We start from the raw sequence: 18,973 nt of genomic DNA on the forward strand, positions 1-18,973 counted from the left end.
GACCCAGGCCCTACAAGAGGTTACTCCTGAAGATATATGCTACCTAATCCTAAATGCTGTCCCTAACCATGCAGGATGTGGAGGAAACAGAAGTGGTGTTTTTGCTGAACTCACCATTTGTAGATGCTATACATGTATATTAAATTAAATCAGTGTTGAACATGAGATGGCTGCAGAAAAATTGCTATTTTTTAATAGAAACCTCATCTCTGTTAACTTACAGAGATTCCGATCCAGGCCTGTGTCTAATTCCTAACCACAACTATACTCAAAGGTTAACTGATGGAAAATGAGAATTACAAGAAAACTAACCTATGTTACAAGATTCTTTAATTCTTGAGTATATTCTTTTCACCAATGGAAACAAAATTAGTCATTGGTTAAAGAATAAGAGATAATTTATGTGCTAAACTGAATTTTATTGGAATAATGAAACCTGCGTTGTTTTTCTTTTAGTTAGTAATATAGGAAATAGCAGCTAATCCTGAAAAATCTTATCTGATGTCATTTACCTCCTTTGGCCTAACATGTTCTGATGGAAAACCCCACTCCAAAGGGTGGGGCGAGGGAGTGTGTGAGAAAAATAATGGGTAAGAGAATATTGACCCGGTGTCGATTTTAATTATTTGTATTTCAAATGGAACTTCTTTTGATTAGCTTCAGGGTCAATTTCTACTCAGGAAAAATACTTGAGGAGATGTGTTGTATAACCTTTTACCCAGCTGGGCTGTCAGGGTCACTGAGTCCCACCACTTTTCTCATTTGCAAAAGAAAGCCGTGACATCTGTCATGAGATGCCTCCATTTATTTTTAAGTTTGGTGATGGATGCATGATGCAGTTTTTCTGTTACAAATTTTCACGGCCAGTTATTTTTGTGTGTGTTGAGACCCCTTTTCCTTTGAAGACGCCAGCTCTTAGAACAGCTAAGAACAGCTCCATGTCACCCTCAGTCTAGGCTATGGTAACCTCTTCAAAATCGGCCTTTATTTTTCCTCTTTCATGTTTGCTATTTTGGGGGTTTGCACATCCACACTGAAATGTGGTTTGAAATGCCAGCTATTTTAAGAAAATGTCGGGGGGTAAAACAGCTGATCTTAGCCCAAAGCCTGCCTCACTCTAATTTGATTTGGCCACATTATCTGTATCCAAGACATACTTCACACCTGATTTGCCACGAGAACTCAGGGGAAGCACCATCAAATAGGTAAGCTGGAATCATCAACCATAAATATCAAGGAAAAAGCTGAAGTCGATTGCCTTTCAGGTTAACAAGCCATCTAAGGGCTGGTCTATGCTGAAAAGTTATAACACCATAGCCACATCTCGGGGATGTGACAAATCCTCACTCCTGGGAGAAGTAGCTTAGCTGATCTAAAATCCAGTGTAGATGGTGCTGGGTTGTCGGAAGAATACTTCCGGTGTCCTAAGTGTAGACATAGTTTTAGAGAGATTGATCCCCTCCGGGAAGGAAGTCATGACGGCAATACCAACTTTGACCCGTCTCTGTATACACGCGAAAGCTGCGAGTGTGGGGTCCTGGGCCAGCTACTCGATTGTCTGGTTCTTTAGTGCAACTACAGCTCTTGTTGGCCATGAATCCAAAGATGGAGAGAAACGGAGAGTTCAAACCTTTGGTCATTTTAGCAAATTATCGATCCTTTCTCTGTATTTTGTTTTTATTAACTGGGAGATGACCCGGCCTTTGCATTCTATCATGGTGTGACAGTGTAGCTTGGGGCACGTGTGACAGACGCCCACCGGTGCCACCTGGCAAATGGGTCACTGCTCTTCACAAGCAACACCTGGCTCAGAGCCGACAAACTCATCACACCTAATATGCTGTTTCCATGATATTTATCCAGGAAGAGTTAGCATGTGAGGCCTCTGCTGAAAGTGTGTCATTTCTTGATACTCATAATCACTGGGAGATGGGTGGACAAGTAATATTTAAGGAATAATTTAAGTATGTTGAAAATTAGGCCTTGGAGTGAAAGCGTGTTGCCCCAATCATTGATCTCGGGTGACAACGGCCCGTTCAAGTGGGAGGGAATTGTCACCCCACCGTTGCTAGCCAATGATGTGAGGTATTGCTCAATGGTCTACCTTTGCACCAACCCAGAGAAGCCGATGGTCCATTCACCAAGGAGATCCCAGACAAGCAGTGGTACTTCATGGAAAACAGGGCCCCGGTTCCTAGAGAACAGCAATTGTTGCAAGAGACTGAAGTGTGAGGTGAGAATCTACTTTAGTTGATAGGAAAGGCAACTTATTAATAAGAGTAGGTTGCATTTTATGATTTTGTTTTGTCTCTCACCATTTGGTTCCATCGCTCACATTTGTTTCTGTTTCGATCTCTATCCTGTCTTAAATAAATTTCCTTTTGTTTAATGACTGTACTCCAAGTGCTGAGTGTGATACAGGAGCAGGGGGCTGCAGTGAAACAGGTAAACTGGGCTACACCATTGGTTTGGGACCAGAGGATCTGGGATTTCTCGGAGTATCTGGTGATCAGGGGCTGGACACCAGTGTGCGACGCATTGAAGGGTCAGGTAAGTCTATTGTCAACCAGCTGGGCTGGTGTAGGTGGAGGGTGCGTGAGTGACAGACAGGTTGGTTGAGTGTCTGTGCTACCACCTAGCTGGCAGCGGCAAAACCCTCTCTTGCTGGTGGCAGGTGACCCCTAGCCCTGGGCACCCCAGAAGGCTCACCATGTTGCATATGTAGTGATTGCCCGTCAAGCCCACACATGGAAGGCACCTAAGAGCATAGGTCCCTGCATCTGCTACAGACTGGGGACTGACGGGTTAGGCAGCAGTTTGGCAGAAACAGACCTGGGGTTACAGTGGACAAGAAGCTGGAGATGAGGCAGCAGTGTGCCCTGGTTGACAAGAAGGCTAGCGGCATATTGGGCTGCATTAGTAGAAGCATTGCCAGCAGATTGAGGGAAGTGATTATTCCCCTCTATTCGGCATTGGTGAGGCTGCATTTGGAGTATTGTGTCCAGTTTTGGGCCTCCCACTACAGGAAGGATGTGGACAAATTGGAGAGAGTCCAGCGGAGGGCAACAAAAATGATGAGGGGGCTGGAGCACAAGACTTATGAGGAGAGGCTGAGAGAACTAGGCTTGTTTAGGCTGCAGAAGAGAAGAGTGAGGGGGGAATTGATAGCAGCCTTTAACAACCTGAAGGGGGTTCCAGGGAGGATGGAGCAAGGCTGTTCTAAAGGGTGGCAGATGCCAGAACTAGGAGCAATGGTCTCAAGTTGCAGTGGGGGAGGTCTAGGCTGGATATTAGGAAAATGTTTTTCCCTAGGAGGGTGGTGAAGCACTGGAATGGGTTACCTAGGGAGGTGGTGGAATCTCCATCCTTAGAGGTTTTCAAGGCCTGGCTTCACAAAACCCTGGCTGGGATGATTTAGTTGGGGTTGGTCCTGCTTTAAGCAGGGAGTGGAACTAGATACCTCCTGAGGTCCCTTCCATCCCTCATCTTCTATGATTCTATGAATCTAAAGAGCTCTAGAACTCTGTCCTATGAAATCATGGAAGGTGTCCCCCTTACTGTGGGAAAGCATCTGAAGAAACCCCCAGTGGTCACCAGTCCGTTGCTCAGCAAGAGCTGTTCAACTTCTGCTTAGGGCTTGACATGCTACAGCGGCACCTCTGCTGCAATCCAGCCAAGGCATGACCTACGCTGAGGGAAGGGCTTCTCCCAGCAGCGGGGGTAATCCAACTTCCATCGAGGCTGTAGCCCCATACACCAAGAATCACAGCAATATTCCAGTTACCCCTGACCCCAAAGGCCCAGTCGCTTATCAGTCGCTTATCCCCGGTCAATGGTACTTTAAGGTTTTATACCAAAGACAACTCTTGTAGGCCATCCTATAGTAAACCATATGAAGGTTTATTAACTAGGAAAAGGAAATCAAAGGGTTATATACAAGGTTAGAGCTAGCAAACAGAGACGTGAATGTGTGACAGTCGCAGATTTCTATAAGCAGCAAGCCGCATTTCTCCTTTAGGACTAATCCCGGGCTAAGCAGCTGTAGATCTCTTGCTTATGTCTAGAAACACCTTGCATCCCAAGAATCCAAGCCTCATAGAGACCCATAGTTCCTTTTGTTTGGGGTTTTTAGCCCCCTCCTGCCATGTGTTCTGACCTTTAAACTCAACTGAGGGGAGCAGTCCAGTGGCATGACATCTTCATGGGGCTGAGAATGGAACAACCATAAGAGTCTTTAGTCCTTTTGTTGATGGTTGCTCAATCCAGATGTGGAGCATCTCCAGGTGTAAGATCCAATCACAGCCTGTCAGGCCATGGGGGAAGGGAAGGAAAACAATTGCTGTAGAAAAGCAGCTCGTCGCACTAATTAACATCCATCTCCTGCATGGCGATTCGAACACGCACACGACACACACTCCAGTATTACGTTACAATATGGGACATGGATACAGCAAGTGAGATTAACGCATGCAGAACTCACAAGCATTCAATAGAGGCTAAACACTTCCTTATCGTTCTAATACCTATTTTATCAATATTATCCCACAAGACCGAGTCCGTCCAGCTGTGTCTAGTTGAGACATTCACTGGCACCTGGCCTGGCAGGATTGCCCCTCCTTCATGTCTCTGGACAAACTCAAATGAGGACCATTAACCAAAGCGGACACTCAAGGACGAGTGTATAGGGCTGATGAACAAACAAATAAAATCAAGAAAATTTTAGCACTATTATATATTATATATTACTATAAAAATATTACACAAAGGGTTTAAACCAGACAGATAAGCTCAAAATAAAAGAGTTAATGCTACTGAATTGGACTCAAGTCATCAACTGAGCCAAATCATCAGATTAAGACAACAGATAATCAATTCCTATAAATCCTAAAACTTGGATCCAAGGACCTGGCTGAAAAATCAGGTGTGAAATATGCTGTGGCTACAGACAACAAGCCTGATCCAGCTGGAACAAGCCAGATTTTGGGCTAATGTCATAAGAACATGAGAATGGCCATATTGGGTCAGACCAATGGTCCATCTAGCCCAGTATCCTGTCTTCTGATGGTGGCCAACGCCAGGTGCTTCAGAGGGAAAAGCAAGGAAAATTTCCCTTAACCCAGCAGTTTTCTTAAAATATCTATTGTCACAAATTACATTTAATGGGGATTTGTGAACCCCAAAGATATCCAATGTGAAAGAAAAACAAGGCCAGTTTTGAGAAAAACAAGGCCTGAGGGTCTAAGAGCTATCCTCCTCGAAAGAAAAAGGAGTCTCAATAAAAATAACTGGTTGCAAAGGTAGTAACAGAAAAACGATCCAATGCATCATTACTCTCACAAGTAAAGATGGAAATCTCATGACAGATGTCAGATCCTTTGCAAATAAGAGGCGAAGGGAATTCAGTCATCCTTACAGTCTAACTGGATAAAAGGTTGCACACCTTGTCTTTAAGTAGTTTCTTCTCTAAACTGAAATTCATTTTGAAGCACATCAAAATAAATTCCATTCAAAATAGAAATAATTGAAGTTTCTACTGGGATTGTATTCTCATATACAGTAGTTCTCTTACATATTCCACTACCCCAATACTTGGAGTGAGTTTTTACTTCAGAAAACATTAGTGTGGAAGGGGTAAATTACGTCACAAACTTTTCAGGATTATCCGTCATGTCCTTTATTACTAACAAAAAGAACGTTACAACTTTTAGTTTTCCAATTATCACATAATTAGTCTCTTACTCTTTTAACCAATATCTTTGTGTTTAATTTAATTTTTGCTGGTTACAATAACATGTTCAAAGATGACAAAAACCTTATCAGACATCAGTTTTCTTTTAATTCCCATTTCCAGGAAGTGAACTTTTGTGTACAGTTATTCTTTACCCCCACGTAGGTTCTTCCGCTTCTATGAATTAATTTAACTTTGGATCTGCGATCATAAGTTTCAGAGAAAAGGTGGCAAAGTTTGCATCATGAGCAAATTGCATGTCTACGCTATTTTTCACACTTTCTCATCTTTCAAAGTAGCAGGAGGTGGAAAAGAAGTGGTGCAAATGCTTGAGACACAAAAGCAAAATGGTGAGACAAAAGAATAGCATCAAACTCAACATTTTTGTATCCTGAAGTCTGAACTTGGAATCTGATACATTCATTCCCTCACAAGTTACCATCACTTGCACAGCAGGAAAGTCATTGTTGTCCAACCAGAGATTGAGATCCTTGGAAAGGAACATCCTCTGAAGACACCAACTGTTTCTCTTGTTACCTCAAGAAACTTTGGATCCAAAGGACAATAATTGCCAATCTAACCATGGCATCCTTTGGGACTATAATCAATGCCACTGAACTAGGGAATGGTGTTCGAAAAACAATTTGACCTGTGCCACTGTTCACCATAGCGTACTTCTTTGTGGTGAAAACCAACTGGGAGCCAGCTATTTCTACCTGAGTTCTTGCCAAATCTTTGGCCTCAACCAGGATAAATTTACACCCCAAAATCTCAGGAGTGTTAGTGAGATCCCAAGAGTGGTTTAAATTAGGGACTAGAAACAAACACCGATCAGAATACCTGTAAGCCAGTAGAGGGTGGAATTTCTACTTGAAAATAGTTTTTTTCTGCAGCTATATCACATTCAACACCTAATTCATTTTGTACACATTTGCAGCACGTTCAAGGGGTGAGTTCAACAGACATCACATCTGTTTCTCCACATCTGCCTAGTTAGGGACAGTATTTCCCAAATCACAGGATTAGCTAGGAGATGTCTCCAGGAGTAACCTCCATAAGGCCTGGGTCACACGTGCTTTGGGAACAAAATACATGGGCATTTTGCCTAGTTGCAAGTGACATACTATGAAATTCTCTCCCTGGATCATCAGAGATAATATTGACCTAAAGAACTGATCAACTCTGTGATCACAGTTATTTAAGTTAGTTGCACAGTTTGGGGTCTGCTGTTGTTTTCCATTTCAGAATGGAGATTTTAAAACCTTACTATTTCTTTGATAGCTTGCCAAATAGCTTGGCGTATTCTCGTCTGTTGACTGACCTTGAAATTCCTCTGTGTCATAACTGAGAGGTGGAGGAGTAAAGCAAAAACACAGTAAGAAATGACTATTTTAGCAAAAGGTCATCTGTCTCGAAGTCCCCAATAAATCTGAGCTGTGTTCTGTCAAGCAAAATTAATATCCAGTTACGGGACCAAAGGGCCTTCAGACGAGAGAAAATCCCATGTCACAGAGAGGTAATGAGACATTTTCAGTGTCATATAAAGAGAAAGTCCAGAGCAGCTTCCATCAGAACAAGGAACATAGATTCTCCCATCATATTCTCTGAACTGCTCAAACCTCCTTCACTTCAGCGCCATCTCATTATTATTGAGCTGCATTATTTACAAAAGTTTTAGCATCCTCAGAATGGAGGGAAAAAACAGGCAACCTTCCCATCTACAAACAATCCCAACTCAGCAAGAAAAAAGCCTAGAAATGGCTTTGCCAATATATGGAAACTGGGTCTGAAACTCAGCACGATCACATTGTGTTTGGGCTCCATTTGAATTCCCCTTCCAGGTTCGTGACACTTCCATCTCCAGCCCTCATGAGTCTGATTCAGGATCAAAGAAATCAAAGCCTAATTCTGAAGCACAAAAAACAGAGGACACTGCATCAGATGACTCGATAGGATGTGGACGGATAGAATGTGAAGAAGATATCTTCTATCTTAGCCATTTGGAGGTTAACATCGCTGGGGTGATGGGGAAGGAGGGAATCTCTCTGACTCACCCCATCTTCTTCAGGTGACACAGTGGCTGAAAAGACAACTTTTTTCCTGTCCGTGCTCCACTTTTTATTATATTTAAGCACATTTTAAACGAGAAAAATGGTACAAAAAAGTAACTGCTCTTCAGCATACCCCAGGGCAATGTGAGAACAACAGAGAATGAGATAATTTACCCCAGAAGGGGAATTTGGCAATTCTAAATGAGAGGAACAATACAAATGTGATGCTCCAAGCTTTTTAGAATATGAAAAATGATAAAGATTTGGTCGGCTCATGGGGAAATATGCTAGCTAAACACACCCAGTGCTCATCAGCTGGGTCTTTCCTGCAAGAATAGTTGTCTTTTTACATCAGGATAGCTAACTTGAGCTAGCACAGAAAAAGCTAGTGGAGATAAGGTCCACGTAGATTGTACATCAATGTAGCTAACCAAGGTCAGCCCTAACTCCCCTACCTTGGCTGACGGACATTCCCGACAGGAAAGACATACTCTCCCATGACTCATAGGTCAAAGGAGTTGTTAAGAGAGGACCATCATGTTCACCCCAAGGAAGGGAAAGCAGCAAAACACAAAAGTGGGCAACCCATGGGCGAGGTGAGATACCAGAGTTTAAAAAAAAATAAAAATCTGCAGAAATCCTTAAAGATTGTATGGGGGAATTAACAAAAGTGTCAATGAAAACAAACAAAATAAAAAGTCTTCTCAGGCCTTGAAGGTGCTTACATCCATTGTAGACTCCCTCACGCGTAATAAGGTGGGAGCTCAGTGTGAATGTTTTCCCACACAAAGCATTCATAGGGTCTTGCTTCTTTGTGGATTCTCTGGTGTGCATTAAGGTTTGATCTCCGCGTGAAAGTTTTCCTGCACTCACAGCACTCATAGGGTCTTTCCCCCGTGTGGATCCTCTGATGTTTAATCAGGTTTGAGCTCTGACTGAAGTTTTTCCCGCACTCACAGCATTCATAGGGTCTCTCCCCCGTGTGGATTCTCTGATGCGTGATAAGGTCCGAGCGGTACCGGAAGGTTTTCCCGCACTCACAGCATTCATAGGGTCTCTCTCCTGTGTGCATTCTTTGATGTCTAGTTAAGTGTGAGCTGTGAACAAAGTTTTTCCCGCACTCCCCGCATTCATAGGGACGCTCCCCTGTGTGGATTCTCTGATGTTTAATAAGGTTGGAACTCAAACTGAAGGTTTTCCCGCACTCGGAACATTTATAGGGTTTCTCTCCCATTGGGATTCTCGGCTGGGCCGTGGTTTCCTTGAGGGTATGGTGAGTTTCCTGACAATTAGTGGATTTACCCACTTTCTCCCCTGGCTGGCTTTCCTGCTGTCTCTCTGGCCTGTGCTGACTCTCACAGGGTTTTCCCTGATCATTTCTCCTGGACATATTCCCTTTGGATCTTTGCCATAATCCGCCGTGCAGTTCAGTTTGCTCAACATCTTCCAGCAGAGGATTCTCCTTCTGATTCTCACCCACCATCCCAGCACCTGCTGGGATAGAGAGAGAAACATCAGGGCACGTCTACACGACAAAACGGAGTCCACCTTAGTCACGTGGACAAACAGCCACTGCAGTAATTTTATCGCTTTTGCATGTCCACATTACGCTGCTTGTCGGTGGCAGGAATCCTTGCATCGATTTAATGGTCAGGGTGGGACATTGTGGGACGGCTTCAGAAAGGCAGCAGCTGTTGAGGTGAAGCAATGCAGTGTCTACACTGATACTGCATCGACCTAAGTGCTACACCTCTCATGGTGTAGTGAGATGTAAGCTGGAGTATCATAGAAGACGAGGGTGGAAAGGACCTCAGGAGGTATCTAGTCCAACCCTCCGCTGAAAGCCAGACCAACCCCAACTAAATCATCCCAGCCAGGGCTTTATCAAGCCACAGCTTAAAAACCTCTAGGGATGGAGATTCCACCACCTCCCTAGGTGACCCATTCCAGTGCTTCACGACCCGCTTAGTGAACAAGTTTTCCTAATATCCAACCTAGACCACCCCCACTGCAACTTCAGACCATTGCTCCTTGTTCTGTCATCTGCCACCACTGAGAACAGCCTAGCTCCATCCTCCCTGGAACCCCCTTTCAGGTAGTTAAAGGCTGCTATCAAATCCCCCTCGCTCTTCTCTTCTGCAGACTAAACAAGCTCAGTTCCCTCAGCCTCTCCCCATAAGTCAGGTGCTCAGCCCCCTAATCATTTTTGTTGCCCTCCGCTGGACTCTCTCCAATTTGTCCACATCCTTTCGGGGGGCACAAAACTGAACACAATACTCCAAATGCGGCCTCCCCAATGCCGAATAGAGGGGAATAATCACTTCTCTCGATCTGCTGGCAATGCTCCTACTAATGCACCCCAATATACCGCTAGCCTTCTTGGCAACAAGGGTATAGTGGCTGAATTATACGGTGAGAGCTGCATTTTAGAGACACTTACAGAGTGAGTGTGTGTGAGCTGCTTCACATCACCCTAAGTCTGTAGGGTAGACGGGGCTCAGGGGAGAGGAAACGAAAATCTGTTGGAGAGAGACAGGGAAAAAAAAAACCTGCCAGGAATTGAATTCCCCCAAACTCTTCCCTATAGGAGAGAGAGGAGAGGAATCAGTTGTGCCTCCGCATCCATCCAAACACTCAGAGGGAAGGGAGATCAGGGAGGGGATCTATTGCTAGGTGTCAGTCTCCCTCCATCCTATCCAAACATTCAAAGGAAGGAGACCAGGGAGGAAGCTACTGCCAGGGGTCAGTCAGGATAGGTAGGAAACCATGAGTGAGATCTGCCCTGAGGCTAGGACACATGCTGGGGACAATCCAGAACTTGGAGAACTAACCAGATCTTTGTAGGAAAATCCCAGCTGTTTCCTTCGAGCACTGATGGTTTTGGAGTGGATTTAATGATTCCTCACCTGAAAAGGCAGCTATCAGAATCTCTCTTTCCTCTAAGCTCTGAAAAACTGGGGCCCCTGGCTCTTCCGTTTGCTTCAGCGGGGAGATCACATCAGCTCTGAACACAGGAAACCCTGCTCAGCGGAAGGAAAAGAAGTGAGATCAGGTGAATTCATGGGACATTTCGCTGGCTGCAATTTAAGCCCCTTGCCTCTTGTCCTATCCTCAGAGGTTATGGAGAACAATTTTTCACCCTCATCCTTGTAAGTTTTATATACTTGAAAATGGTTATGTTCCCCGCGGTCTTCTCTTATGCACACTAAAAAATAAGGTTTTTCAATCTTTCCTCACTGAACATGTTTTTTAGACCTTTATAACCATTTTTGTTGCTCTCCTCTGGACTTTCTTTAATTTGTCCACACCTTTCCTGAAATGTGGCGCGTCTTTCCTGCTGATATATCCCAGAATAAGGTTTGCTTTTTTTTTTTTTTTTTTTGGCGACAGTGTGACCCTATAGACTCATATTTAGCTTGTGATCCCTCTGACCCCAGATCCCTTTCCGCTGTACTCCTTCCTGGGGAGTCATTCCCCATTTTGTACGTGTGCGACTGATTGTTCCTTCCTAAGTGGAGCACTTTGCATTGGTCCTTGTTGAATTTCATTCTGTTTACTTCAGACCACTTCTCCGGTTTGTCCGGTCATTCTGAATTTTAATCCTACCCTCCAAAGTGCTCGCAGCCTTTCCCCGCTTGGTATCATCTGCAAACTTTATAGGTGTACTTCCTATGCCATTATCTAAATCATTTATGACAATATTGAACAGAACCGGACTCAGGACTGATCCGTGCGGGACCTCACTCAATATGCCCTTCCAGCTTGACTGTGAACCACTGTTAATTACTCTCTGGGAACGGTTTTTCAATCAGTTATGCACCCACCTTATAGTAGCTCCATTAGGGCAGTGATTCGCAAACTACGGCCCGTGGGCCACTTGTGGCCCAATAAGCATGCAGCTGCGGTCCATGTGACTGCCTCAGAGCCACTCAGGTAGTATTAGACGTGGCCCATGGCGGTAAATAGGCTGAGAACCACGGATCTAGGGCATATTTCCTTAGTTTGTTTATGAGGAGGTCACATGGGACAGCATCAAAAGCCACTCAAGGGTTATTAAAAGATGCAGCCCAACCTATTAGCCTGGAATATTCTACGTCCTAGCTCCAGCCAACTTACAAAACTGGGTTAGGTGAGCAGGGCCAAGAGCTGGAAGACCAAAGACGGGAGCTCCTTAAAAAGGGCGGCTGGCCAATTCAGGTAATTGTTTGCAGGAGAGACAGAGAAATGGCTCTGCCGGGGTGTCTGAAAAAGTTAGACCTGCCTAGTTGACCATCGGGGGATGGTAAGCCTTTAGGTAAGAGCACGCCAGCTACTGGTGTGTGTGTTGTGTGTCTGCTGCACAGAGGAGACACATGCCTGGTCGCATGTCCTCCCCTCCACTCCGCCCCTCCCCTCCTGCCGGCACACACTGGCATTAGAGTTTGTGACGAACCAAGTTCTCTCCCGGCCAGGAGTGGGCCCAGCTAATTACCTGTCTGCAACGTACATTAACCAGTGTGGAATCAAAACAACGGAAAAGCCATTTACATACAAAATGGGGGGGACGACGTGCACAACAAGAGAAGAACAGTAGGAAGCAATGCTGCCTTTTGAAACAGAGACACTTGGGGTGAAATGAGGTGGGTAAAAAAGACCAGCGAGTGATCCTCTCCCTGAGAAAAGACAGAAAACAAAGTGCTCTGGGTTTCTCTGTGTTGGATCCTGGCCAGACTGGAAGAAGTAGTGTAGGAAAAAAACTCCTTTGAACAAAAAAACCCAAAACCCGAGTTAGTTACATTAGGCTTTAGTCTTAGAAGTGTGTTTTTACGTCGGTTTGGTTGCAACTATTTCTACCCCAATTCCCTCTACTTGGGGCCGCTCAGCTAACTCGTCCTTGTTAATAAACTTTCTCGGGTTTTATTGCATAGGCATCTCGGTTGCAGGGTTGCAAATCGAAGAGTGAAATCCCTCAGTGAAACTAAGAAGCTGGGGGTGAGGGGGTCCTGTCTCTTTGCGAGCGTGGCCCCTGAGAGGGACTGGACACCACAGGGGAGAGAGTTTGGGGGGCGGAAATCAAAGGCTGGAAGGGCTGCGGGTGTCACCCTGTAACCAGGCTGGGGCAGCGGCTACTGGTATCAGAGCTTTGAACCAAAGATGCCCAGTGGTGTTGAATCCCAAAGCCTCACAGATACCCACTACCCTTCCTCTCAGCCCTCCCCTCTTCTGGGACCCCAGGAGCACCCTCTCTTTGTGTTCTCCTCCCTACCACTGCCTGCAGCCCCCCTCGCTGCTAATCCTGCTCCCCAAGCACTTTCCAGCCCACCCTCCCAAGGACTCCTTTCTCTCGATATCCAGGAGTTCTGCCAAAAAAAAAGGGTGCCTTCCCGCCGTCCCGTAGTAGAAAGCGTGAGCCTGAAGCCCTAGTACAATGGGTCTTGCCGCAAGAGCTGAGGCCCGAACCAAAGTCTGGCTGTAGGAAACTGCACCGGCTTGCCTGCTTAAAAGGTCACTGACTGATACAGGAACGTGGCAGAAACACGGCATTGTTAACGCATCAGCATTCCTAAGGAGCAGTAACAGGAACACTGTATTATTAAAAGCAATAGTAGTCCTAACTCCCCTGATACACATAGAACCATAGACGATTAGAGTTGGAAGGGACCTCAGAAGGTATCTAGTCCAACCCCCTGCTCAAAGCTAAACCTCAGCTAAATCATCACAGCCAGGTGACTGATTGCAGAAACATAATCCCGGGAGACAGTCCAAGTTACTTCCTGAACAGAAGGACGTTAGAGATAACAAACAGGTTGTCCCGGGGGGCAGACTGGGGAGACAAAACCCTACATTGCCTACTCGTTCCACCTCCACGCTGTGAGTGAGTGATGGGAGGGTTACTTTACAATCCTTTTATCCCTAACAGTATGTAACTGTATACATTTCCAGCAACTCCCCATAGACCCTTGTTTGGTTACATTAACAACTAGAAAATGAGTATTAACAACTATCTGATGAAGACAGTTATACCCGCCCCTGTTTGTTGCTTACAGAATTACCTTGCAGAGCGCAGGCGCATTACCTTAAACACAGTATGCAAGGGAGGGAAAGAAGATAATGCTTTCTTCCCACTAAAGGCCTTGCGCAGGAGGATAGTTATTTTGTTAGCCTCATCCCCTGGCCAGGAAGGGAGGAAAAGAGATATAACACAACTCTAACTAGAATTCACACCAATTAACAGAAACAAGATTTGTCCGTACCATGACCCCGTTCCCTGTTGCTTAGGCCTGATCATTTGTCCAGCTTTAACTCTTTACTTTCCTGCAAAGTACAATACCAGGGAGGCAGTACAGGCTCTCCCCAAGATGCAGCAGGGCATAAACACAATCATGAAAGAGATTACAGAGACACCCCGACCTTAGAATAAGAGACAGGAGGAGGGATGAAGATGTTAGGCTTGATTCGGAGGCAAGGTGAAATAGTCAATACCAATGACATCAAAAAGGGTTTATGTAACCCTGTTTGTGTCAGGGTAGAAGAAGGGGATCCTAGCAGGTGCATCTTTGTCCGGCCTCTAGGGGATAAGGGAAAGCCCCGCCGTTAACTGAGCCGATCCATTGTGATGAGCATACATGTCCTAGTATGCCTGTAGCTCTTACGGGGCGCTAGCACCGTCCTTCACTTGCAATAAACCTGGCCGCACGCCTCCACCGCTTAACTGAGTCTGTGGTAATTTATGGGTCGTGCTTGACGAGGTCTGTCGATTTGGCTAGCTGCAGAAGCTGAGATGGTGCCCAGAGGGGAACTCACACCAGCATGCACACCCCGACTGACTGACAACACCTCCCCTTGCTAGCACCCTCATTTCCTGGAGCACACCCCCTCCCTGGCACCCATCTGCCGTTTTCTTCTATCACAAGCAACTCTAAAAAACTTCTAAAATTCACAAGCGTACTCAGAGTGTCTTAAAATTGAAGGCTTATCATGGGCGTGCGGGGCAGGGTTATTTGACTGAGAAGTTCCTGAGATAAAGCGCCCCCTCCCCGCCCCCAAGCGGTTTTTACAAAATCACCTTGCTCTCCGAACGTTTTCTTGCAGGCACCTGATGCTCCACCATCCTGCACCTCACTCAGGCCAATAAGCTGGGCAACATCTGTGACGCGGACCTCTCTGTAGGTCCTCACATCCAGGCTATGGTGACATCTTCTGATTTCTTTCTGCATGAGGTCCCCAAGATCTGGCTTTCCTTATCCATCCACACAGCTAAAACTCTTTTCCATCATCTCCTGTCTCAATGGCCGCAACATCCTTTTCTCTGACCTTGACAAATGCTACCATCCCCTGCTCATACCCATTGAGAAGTAAACATCCGCAAAACAACCTCACTGGCCTCCAATTGTCCACCAATTGTTCTCAGTCACTTAGTATTTATCATCTTTGGGGAAGCAGTACTGGCAAAGGTAATAACTCTAGAGTTTGGACATTCAGATCAGCACAAGCCAAGCCAATGAACTGAAGAGACTGAAATGCACATGTGCAGCAAGATTATGGCTCTATTCACAGTCGAGTGTTTCCAGCTCTTTGCTGTCATAGTAATTGGTTGGCTCAAGATGACATCCTGTGGCTACAGAACTTGAGTTATATCCGTGCATTTAAGTTTGAACCTGACCACTGATAGCTTGCAGATACTGTGTGTTGGGCAATTGTATCACATTCTGCAGGACTTCCTCTTTTAAGTTTTTCCATGATACCAAAATTTCTTGACTAGGAGCAATATTTTAAAGTGCCCTAAAATCCACACGCAGACTCTGGCCTAGTCTGAGTTTAAAAATGTTGCCAGCATAACTCTGTACGTAAAAATCTCTTGTGTAAACACAGTTACAATTGCAAAAACGTCCATTTAAAAAAAGGAAAAGGACATTAAATAACCATAAACTACATTAATGAAGTAAAGGTTGCCCCTGTTCTGCCTTGTGCCCTTCCAGTATGTGGGTGATGGCTACAGTTAAACCTCTAAAAACCAGGAAAAGAGTTAGAAACACACCACCTCTACGGTGAAATACATCTCTCTATCCTAACCACCCAAGTATGGAGCTGGCAATAGCCACTGGCAATGGTTCAGTAAGGGTGGGGCAAAGTTTAACAAGCCACCAAAGGAAGGGGCAGTTTCGCCATCTATTGGAGTCAAACCTGGATGCTATAGAAGATGATTGAGTCAAACACAAGACATTCACCTCAGCCAGCAGTAATGGAATTCAATTTTACGGCCTCTGTTACATGGGAAGTTGGAGTAGATGGCCTAACAGTCCCCTCTTTGCTGCCGTGCGTCTATAAAGAGGTGAGGCAGGACTAACTGAACATGCCATTGTGTGGGGGGTGTTCACAGATGGGAATACCCAGCATTTATCTGCACGCCCTCCCCCCGTGCGCACTGAGCCAGGCATAACTGTAATTGACAGGGGAAAGGATGGTTGGAGCTTCTTGGCGGAGCTGTGACTGGGATAGGACGGGAGGTGTCCGTGAACCCTGAGGACCAAGTGTGCCTCATCTCAGTGAGCCTTAACTCGGCATTTCCCCTTCTCATAACGGAGGGGACGGGGATCCTCACCCAGCGAGGCCACGTTCTCATGGAGTCTCCTGCATGACGTCTCTGCAGAGGGCTCTCTGACGGGGGATCCAGCAGAGCCCACTCTTCCTTGGTGAAATACACAGCCACCTCCTCGAAGGTCACCGGCCCCTGAAAGAGCAAGAGTCCAACCCTCAGCCCCCAGCACCCTACTATTCACAGGGGAGCAGGGATCCGAGATGGAAACTTTGGTCAACTCACCGTCCGCAGAGTCCTACCTCCACCCCACTCAAAGCAGCCCCCTGGTTCTCGTGCCCCCCAGCAGACTACTAGCCAGAGGCTGATACAAGAGATGGGGCCTCTAGCAAGCTCCAGGCACTGCCCCCTGGTAGGAATCCCAACAGCCTTCCCGTTGCCAGCCCCTGGATAAGAGGGGATTTCCATTAAGTCCCTCTGGTGGGTGTCCCCATTCACATTGCACAGAAGTCTCTGGTTACCAGATTCATGCTCCAGCACTCATGAAACTGGTAAATTTTCCCAGCCCAGGAGGTTGTTTCCTGTTCCACTAATAGGAGGATTTCTACTCCAACTCCCACAGGTCTGTTCCTAGAATCTAGGTTCCCCCTCCCCATGTTGAACACATCATAGCAGGTTCGTAACACCCTGTCCCCCTTCCTTTCTCCACCCTGAGTATTTCCTGCCCCCTCCTACCTCCCGACCAAACGCCCAAGAAATTCCCACCTCCTATGGATTTTTTGCTATTGGGAACTCCCCATAAGCCCTACCTGGACTGGTTCCGCTGCCGCCATTGTCCTCCCTGTCCCCTGGAGGATGGGACAATCCGGAGCCAAATGCACGGGAGGTTGTTTGCAGCCTGTCAGAGAAAGAAAGTGATGGGGGAGATTTCAGAAAGGGCTTGAATTCATTTCCGCATCATCACTCCCCGGATCTTTCCTGGCAGACAGGCGTTCCAGACTCTCCTGCTGGGAAACCAGTCAGTCACTTTATCACAGCACAGATCCAAACCCTCCCCACCCGCACCAAATCCACTGTGCTATTTCTAAACCCTAACATGGTCCCTGAGGGCAATTCACCCAGCAGCAGAAGAAGGGACAGGACAAAGTCTGTTCAGTGCTGGTGTTGAAATGAAATTTGCTGGTGATGCTAAGTCGAGAGTCATCAATAGAGAGGAAGATCAGAACATTACACATTAGGAAAAATTTTCCCTAGGAGGGTGGTGAAGCACTGGAATGGGTTACCTAGGGAGGTGGTGGAATCTCCATCCTTAGTGTTTTTTAAGGCCTGGCTTGACAAAGCCCTGGCTGGGATGATTTAGTTGGGGTTGGTCCTGCTTTGAGCAGAGAGAGACGGACGAGATACCTCCTGAGGTCCCTTCCAACCCTCATCTTCTATAATACAGATCTGGATGAGCTCGAAGACTGGAGTGAGAGAAATGGGATGAAATTCAATATCCAAAGTTCAAGGTCTTGCACTGAAGGTCCAATAATAAAAATTTCTGCCAGCAAGCTGGGACTCATCAGTCAGAACTGACAGAAGAGGAGAGAGAATGTGTGGGTCGATGGCAGGGGGGATTATACCAACACAATGCTGGCGTTGAAAAAGGCAAACGAGATCCTAGCATGTGGTAGGTGAGGTATTTCTGCTTACAGAGAGAAGCATTAATGACATTTCTACAAGGCACTGGTAAGATCTCACCTGGAATACCCTGTACAAGTCTGGTCACTGGTGTACAGGAAAGATTATTTTATAATCAGAGAAGAACTACTAGGATAATGAGGGGAACAGCAGGCCTATCGTAGGAGAGAAGATTGGAAAAACTTGGCTTGTTTAGTTTAGGATCTGATAGCTGTGTATACATACATTAGGGGGGTAAATACCAGGAAGGGTGAAAATCTATTTACGTTAAGGACAATGTTGGCACAAGAACAAAGGGCTATAAACTGGCCATGAAGACATTCAGGCTGAAGACTAGAAGAAGCTTTCTAACCGTTGGCGGGGCGAGGTTCTGGAACAGCCTCCCACTAGGAGATGTGGCGGCAAAAAAACAAATTAGTTTTGAGAGCGCACGGGACAAATTTATGAGTGAAATTGTGTGGGGTTTCAGCTGGCCAACGGCAGGAATCAGAAAGGGATGTCCCACCCTGCCCCCCAATGTATGCTGGGATTTTTTTTTTTTTTTTTTAATTTCCTTCCTCTGAAGCATCATGGCTGGGAAATGGGACAACTGGATTGGGTGAGTGAGGGGTCGGAGGTGGTACTGCCCATTCCCATTCTCAGGGACGTGGCTGGTTGGTTCTTGCTCGCACGCTCAGGATCCAACTGATCACCCAATGAAGTCCAGGGAAGGAATTTCCCCCCAGGTCAAACTGGTGGTGACTTTGGATGGGGGCAAGACGCATTCACCTTCCTCTGCAGCATGTGAGAGATGAGATATGTTCTTTTCCTATTTTCGCTTCTATCCTGCCTCATTTTCACTGGCATTCACTATGTTAGACGTCCAATTGCCACCAACCTTCTTGGTGAAAACCAGAACAAAGAAGTCATTTAGCACCCCTGCTATTTCCGCATTTTTCTGTTATTGTTCCCCCCTCCCCCCCACACACACACCTCATTGAATAACGGGCCTACCCTGTC

At 46.0% G+C, this 18,973-nt stretch overlaps 1 pseudogene; it reads right to left on the reverse strand.

Annotated features, from left to right (window-relative positions):
* LOC137163275 (zinc finger protein 420-like) overlaps positions 1 to 16,410 on the reverse strand; it is a 42,849-nt pseudogene extending 26,439 nt beyond the window's left edge.
* Positions 16,411 to 18,973: the final 2,563 nt, after the last annotated feature.

The sequence above is a fragment of the Emydura macquarii genome, unplaced genomic scaffold, assembly GCF_026122565.2.
Source record: "Emydura macquarii macquarii isolate MOO-44397 ecotype Brisbane River unplaced genomic scaffold, CSIRO-AGI_Emac_v2 contig_2488, whole genome shotgun sequence".
Lineage (NCBI taxonomy): Eukaryota > Metazoa > Chordata > Testudines > Chelidae > Emydura > Emydura macquarii.